Below are 7,517 nucleotides of genomic sequence, written 5' to 3' on the forward strand. Positions count from 1 at the left end.
AATTTTCCATCGTAAACTTTTTAATTTAAACAGATACATTATGAAATGAAATTTAATTGGGTATTTTACTTTACTTAGCTTTAATAATTAAAAAAGAGAAGTTGAAAAAAACAGAGTTGAATCCCATTATGAAGCAGATACCAGGCCCGTGATTAACAAGGCCATATAGAATTTGTTCAGGATATAACGGAAGGCTGTACTCTGCACTATACCTGGAGATAAAATTTAATATTTGGAATAAACAAATTCTCTGGAAAAACTAAGGACTTATTTTGGTTTTATTGCAGTTCAACTTATTAATTGGCTTTCAAATATTAAGTAGACATTTTAATTTAGATCACTTGTTTACATAATGTACTTTCCATCATGTTCAAGGTCCTCAGATGTGGTTGTGTCTATTGTTCACGGCTCTAGGGTCCTGGTTGAGGGAGCGAGTGGGGACTGAAGTTCAGCCTGTCCTCTGTCTACCAAGTCACATACCTTTAGCACCAGGCTGCTCAGAGTACGTTCATGAGCTGCTCTTTTGAATTTACATTAAAATGATGCCATATGGTTTAGTAGAGTCCCTGGTATGAGACATGATGTTACAGGAATTTCCGTCAAAGAAAATGGTATAATAAAAAGGCCACTAGAGTCTCAGCATAAAAAACAGATGCAGAGTGAATCTTGGCTCTGCCACGTACAGTATTGTGACTTTGCGAAAGTGATGCAACCTCTCTGAGCCTCAGGTTCCTCACAAATAAAATGAAAATATCAATTCCTCTTTTTCAGAGCTGATATGAAGAACAGAGCTAATACATGAGAAGCATGAAACACAGTGTCTTACAGAGTAGAAATTATTTAAATAGAATCCATAATAAATTATAAGAGAAGTTCTGTCACTGAGCTTTAATCCTTGGTTCTGTGTTTGTTTTTTGATAGATACAGTTCTACTTTAGGTATGTAACTACATAAATCACTGGTTAAAGTCACAATAGGAAGAATAAAAGAAAGTAGTATGTTATGATTCAGTTCAGGAAAAACACTTCTGAACAAAATATTCCTAAGGATTTGTGTAAGAACTGATCAGTTTGAATTTTCAAAACTTAGTTTTCTAAATCCCTCAGCAGTTTGGGGGGATTGGTTTCAGGACCCTCCCCCTCAAAATACCAAAATCCTTGGACACTCAAGTCCTTTATATAAAATGGCCTAATAACTGAATATAGCCTATGCATATCCTCCTGTGTACTTTAAATCAACTCTAGATTACTTATAATAGCTAATGCAATGTAAATACTATGTAAATAGTTGTCAGAGCAGGGAAAATTCAAGTTTTGCTTTTTAGAACTTTCCTGAATTTCTTTTTTTTTAAATATTTTTGATCTGTAGTTGGTTGAACCTGCTGATACTAAACCTGTGGATATTGGAGGCTGGCTGTAGTTCTCAAAATCTAGCTTCCTGGCACAGAAGGAATTGTCTTGTAAGATCACATCCTGTGATAACTTCCGTTAGGCAAGAGCCTAGCCCAGTGGCAAGATCCAGGTAGCTCCTGGTTCAACCCCACTTTTGATCAGCCATACCTTGCTAGAAATGCAACGGATTCATCAGAATGATAAGACTCATGGTTAAAAATAAAGATTAAGTTAAAATAACAGCATTGATAAGATATATGCTCCTATTGCATACAGGTAAAAAATACTCTCAGATGTGTGTTTAGAACATAATCCGACTGAATCATTGCTTCTTTCAATGATGTACCTTTAATTATCTTCATTGGCTTCAAATCTTAAATAATTAGAACTATCTCACAATGGAAATTACATGGCTATCTATTTCTTAATAAACAAGAGGTGATTTAAAATCTTCCTCAAACAAATTACGAGTATGTCTCATAGATGACTACAGTTTAAATAGCTGCACAATGCAACCCCCAAAACACAAAGTCCTTACCAAAGCATTTAAAGTGCTGTTTTGTCTCTCCTAGCTCATCTTGTGTACCTGCTTCCCTTGTTTATACGCTCTGGCCATGCCAGTCTTTCAGGTCTTCAAAAATATGTAGCCATAGGACCCTTGTACAGCTGTTCCCTTTTTCACTAATGTGCTTCCTCCTGCACTTTGCCTATATCATGTCTCAGCTTAAATCTCCATTCACAAAGATGCCGTCTCTGACACAGGATTCACAACTTAATCACCATGAGCTTTTGTCATAACTCTCATTGCAAACAGAATCATGTATTTACTCTCTGATTACTGGTGTTTCTCCATCCCTCTTCCCACTAAGCCATATTTTTTTTTGTTTGTTTGTTTAAAAGGAACCATTTTGAGGTATGTCAGAGCACACGGTTCTTTTTTTTTTTTTTTTTTTTTTTTATTTATGGCTGTGTCGGGTCTTCGTTTCTGTGCTAGGGCTTTCTCTAGTTGCGGCAAGCGGGGGCCACTCTTCATCGCGGTGCGCGGGCCTCTCACTATCGCGGCCTCTCTTGTTGCGGAGCACAGGCTCCAGACGCGCAGGCTCAGTAGTTGTGGCTCACGGGCCCAGTTGCTCCACGGCATGTGGGATCTTCCCAGACCAGGGCTCGAACCCGTATTCCCTGCATTGGCAGGCAGATTCCCAACCACTGCGCCACCAGGGAAGCCCCCACTAAGCCATATTTATTACCTTTATTTGTCTAGTGCCAAGCAAATAGCAGGTCCCTCATAAATATTTGTTAAATGAATAAGCAATTATATAAGGAGATATAAAACTGTAAAAGTTTGAACATTTACAAATCAACACAAATAAAGGTCTGAAGAAAATCTTCACGAATAAATACAGCATTCATATGGAAGAAAAATAAGAAAATAGATGAATTTTTCAAAAGTAATGAAGCATGATCTCATCAAAGTAAATAAAGTAATAAACACCCTATAACCAACTATGTATATGCATGACTGCTCATTACATCATTGCTTAAAGCAATAAAAAATAACAACTTACTTAAATGGCTAATTTAATCTGAAAAAATTTAATGCAAAGAATCATGCCCCACCATTAAGAACGGGTGTAGGTTTGGGTTTATTACCAAGGAGAGTTGTTCAGGATATATTTATTACTGAAAAGCTAGTATAACCATTGTGCCTCATATAATTCCATTGCAAGGGGTAGAGGCAGGAGTGACAAAATACAAATAGGAAACATGTTTGAACAACAGAACTACAGGTGATTTTTCACTCTTTATTGATATTTTTTGCCTATGGTTTCTATAATTTTCTATGAATACTGGATAGAGAGAGAAAGATTGATTTTAGCCATATATGCCTTGGCACATTTTTCTTTTGCTGCATGTTTTTCTGCACAATTTGATCTCTTTAGATGTGTGTCTTCTCTCCTGAGGCACTTTACCAAGTACACTGAGAAACAATGTTTACCCTCAAGGATTTCACAGTCATACTGATGATAAAGCTATCTATATAAGGGATTTTTGTTGTGTGCAATGAATCCAAGATATCTGATACAGAGGCAGTGAGAGAAAGGAGTCTCTCCAGAGAACAGTGCTTAGTTTCTCAGATAACTTCCTCCCTCCTCTGCTTCTTACCTACAGTGGTGCCTGCATATAAAGAGGGAGGGTGTAGTTTATGTGACTTTGGCGGGGACAAAATTAGGTCTTCTGATCACTGTGTGATGAATTTTGTACACCTATGAGACTTTACATCTCTAGCAGAAGTCTGCAGCTGGTATAACTCAAAGACATTTCCTTTGGCTCAGAAATACCTCCAGATTTGCCACTAAAGGACCTCAACCACATCTCCCTCATTTGGTATCACAGAATTCTCTGTGTTCCCAGTATCTACTCCCTCCCCTTGGCTTTGCTCAGGTGACTACTTCTTTGACTTCAACCCAGAGTCATATTATTGTTAATGGGTCCCCTTAGCAGGTTCTTCATCAAGATACTAGCTACTTCTGCAAGACTGCCACAGGGAAACCAAGGGTAGCTGAGAAAGCTGAACCTCACAGCTCCACCTGTAAAAGCATGTAGCACTAACACATTTGATTTAACGAAGCAGAGCCCCTGATTGGGCAGCTTTTCAAGAAGCCACATCCCAGACTCACAAATGAGAAGGCAAGAAAGCCCTAATGTATCAGATATGCCTCTCCCTATCTTTAGTCTTTACAATCAACATTATAAGCTTTGAAATGTGAATTCTTTTTTAAAAATTAAAAGAAATTGTAGATCACAGTGCTATTTGTTGAAAAGATATTAAGAGGACATAATCTTGCTGTTATACAAACTTCCTCATTGCAAGTACTAAGCTAATTACTGTCCCTTTCTGTGAGATACAAAAGAGAAAGTTGCTATAATACAATAAGTAGGGTCCAAAACATGACGATGCAGAATTGCAGTACTGTGAAGTTACTGAAATAACCACAGCAGACCTGGGCAATTAGTTGGCCTTGGATTCTAAAGGCTCTTCACAATCCAAATCCAACTTTGTTCTGGCTGCAGTTTAGAATGACCTGGTGGCTTTTTTTTTTTTTTTTTTTTGGAGAAATGTTGGCTGACATCTTTGTTGCTCTGGGGGGCAGGGAGGGAGGGCTGTGTTCAAGAGCTCTTGGTGGGGCACGTCTGCCTCCTCTTCACCGTCACAGGCGTCTGCTGTGTAGGATGGTGCTGGCTCTGCAGTTGGAGACTATGCTTAGATCCCAGAGGTACTTGATTTTGCAGATTATGTTCTGGATACTGCTGAGGGTGGCAGGGGAGTTCTTGCTGATGGTGGTCTGCATGTAGGAGGTGGCGGGCTTTGTAGGGCCAGATCTCCACTTCTGCCACCTGCTGCCGGCTCCACGCCACAGTCTTGTGGTCCATCAGCCGGTTGTAATGGAAAGAATTGTGGACCTTCAGATTATTGGGGTGGGTTCCCTATATCTGTTTGTTCTTCTTGATCAGGAAATTGGAGCAGTTCCACAGGACCATTCATTGCAAGTGCGTGGACTTGGAGGCAGCTCCTCTCCCAGCAGCAGCCAGAAAAGGAAAGTGATCAAACATTCATGAGGATATTTATGGGGCTTGTGGCTGGACAGTGTAATTTGAAGGACAGGGGCAATAATCCTAAGAATCTTCTGGTCAGTTAGCATCCAATTAGGGTTGACGGAAAAATACCAGATGCCCAATTAAATACGAACTTCAGATAAGTGACAAATAAGTTTTGTATTTGTATGTTGTATTTGTATTTGTATGTACATAAGTTTTGTATGTCCAAATACTGCATGGACATACTTACACTAAGTAATTATTTGTTATTTATCTGAAATTCAAATTTAACAGGTTATGCTGTGTTTGTAAGTGTTAAATCTTCAACCTATATCCAATTCATTAGCCTTGTCAAGGAAACTGAGCCTGGAGAATACTGGAGATCCCTCTTTCACAAGACAGAGTTGCCTGCTTTTTCTCCTTCTCACATCCTACCTGCCTCACAAAATAAGAACATTAGCCTACTCCCAGCCCTCATTTTCAGGAGGTGGCAGGGGACTGGACCCAATGACAATACATCTTAATCCATGTTACCGTTATGAAAGTTATAGCAGAGTTTTATGGTATAAACAATCTGAAGATCTCAGAAGCACAGGGAACAAAGGGTACTGCTGAAAGAAAGACTTCATTTAAAATTAAAGCTAAGCATGCTCCATTTCTTTTTATGGTGATTATAGTTCCTTACACATTCTTTCATTCAAAAATAAAATGGCAAAAGTCCCTTCAAGTCATTTGGCAGTTTAATATCAAGATATTATTTAATCTTCTAAAAGGTAATCTTAACAGCAGGACATGTGATAACCACAAAGCCTGTAAATCATATCTAGTTTAGAAAATTGAATTTGCTCATGTAAACTTGAAATGAGCTCACTAGCCTTGCAGTAATCAAATGACTACGCCATAAACAAACACACCAGCACCGACCTCCCCACACGCGCAGTGTGCGCCTTTTTAAAGCATTTAAGTCTTTGGTCTAACTTGCTCCTTGAAGACCTGCTTGTAATAAATATTGCTTGAAATCTTGTCCAATTCTTATCCACAGTACGTGAAACTCCAGTCTTCTCACAGGACTTAATCCTAATTTTTTTTTTTTTCAAATTAGATATTTCCTAAGGATACCTATGTTATCTCCTGCTTCTCTCTTCTTCCATCTTCCCATAATCCTCAGAAATGGAAATTGGCTTTCCCTTTTAATTCTAAGTTATGATTCCTTCTACAGTCTTGATGTACTAGGCAAATGGGTATCTTGTCTACACTGTGGCTCAAACTATGAGATGAGTCTTCATTGCTTGATCCTAGATATTCTTTGAAGGAAAGGAAAAAAAGGAAAAGGATCTGGAAAATCTACCCAAGTTCAATAATGCCACTATTTATACTTTTAAATACCACTGTAGTTTTCTATACATTCTTTCCTTAATAGGCCCTATTTCTTTCTTTTATAAATCTTCATTTTTCTCCAAAGTAACAGATGTCTCAGGCAGAAAAGGGCCAAGGATAAAAGTTCACAAAGGCAAATAAGAAAATCACATTAAGGATTTTAAAGCGTCACTGCTGTTACATCATCAAGGAAGAGAAGAAAAATTTTAAATATTTTAAAAGGCTATGTTTTATATAAATACTTAAATTTTAAATATTTTAAAAAGCTATTTTTTAAAGAGACAACAGACTTCCTAATTGGCGTCAGTATATCCATGAACTGCAAACTTAACTCCCTGTCTCCCCTGCTTTGGACACTATGTGAACTTAAAAATGAAAAGTATTTGCAAACTGTCTTTTAGAACTTAACCACTTTGTAAGTAGATGGACTTCTGTATTTAATAATGTAAACAATCTTTAAAGCAAACCCAACATATATATTCCTATCAAGGCTACTTTGATAACTTGTGGGCTTACTCTGATGAAAACGAGTCAAAGCTATGATCTACTCAAAAGAAAATAAAACAGAGAAAAAAAGATAGAAGTAACAGTTTAATAGTGTTTCACTGAACAGCTGGACCAATTCCGAAACTTTTCTCAATATATTCAAATGAGAATCTCATTAACAAGGCAAAGAATTCTGGGAAGATAAGTGGATCTTAAAACAATTTCAAGAAACAATATACAATTAAGCTGCCATATGTGTTTCCTCTGTATGAGTGATACACAATATATAATGAGGTAGGGGCTACAACATTTCACAGACTTTTTATTTTTACCATGAAAGTCTTCCACACATTCTAAGGGATGTTAAAATTAGTCTGGAAGAATATCTACTTCTCTTGAAAGTTTTCATTGTTGGCTTTGAGAAAGATATTCCTTCACTGCTAGGCACTGAAGCATATACCATCAGTCATGATGAATTACTATCTCATCTGTTGTCCCTTTTTAGGTTCAAGCAAAGGAAAAGAGTGACAAATTCTAGTTGAATTTGAAACAAGTCATCAGATTTAACCCAAGTATTTCAAATTTGTGCCTAGATGACTTTTGATTACAAATGAAAGTAAACTTTTGCAAATACAGAGAGTCTTGCTGTGCTTCTATCTACTCCAC

The 7,517-nt window shown here is 37.4% G+C and overlaps 1 pseudogene; it reads right to left on the bottom strand.

The window, feature by feature from the left end:
* Positions 1–4,559: 4,559 nt before the first annotated feature.
* Positions 4,560–5,003, bottom strand: LOC137777362 (large ribosomal subunit protein eL28 pseudogene; annotated as a pseudogene).
* Positions 5,004–7,517: the final 2,514 nt, after the last annotated feature.

Source organism: Eschrichtius robustus, chromosome 15, assembly GCF_028021215.1.
Source record: "Eschrichtius robustus isolate mEscRob2 chromosome 15, mEscRob2.pri, whole genome shotgun sequence".
Classification (NCBI taxonomy): domain Eukaryota; kingdom Metazoa; phylum Chordata; class Mammalia; order Artiodactyla; family Eschrichtiidae; genus Eschrichtius; species Eschrichtius robustus.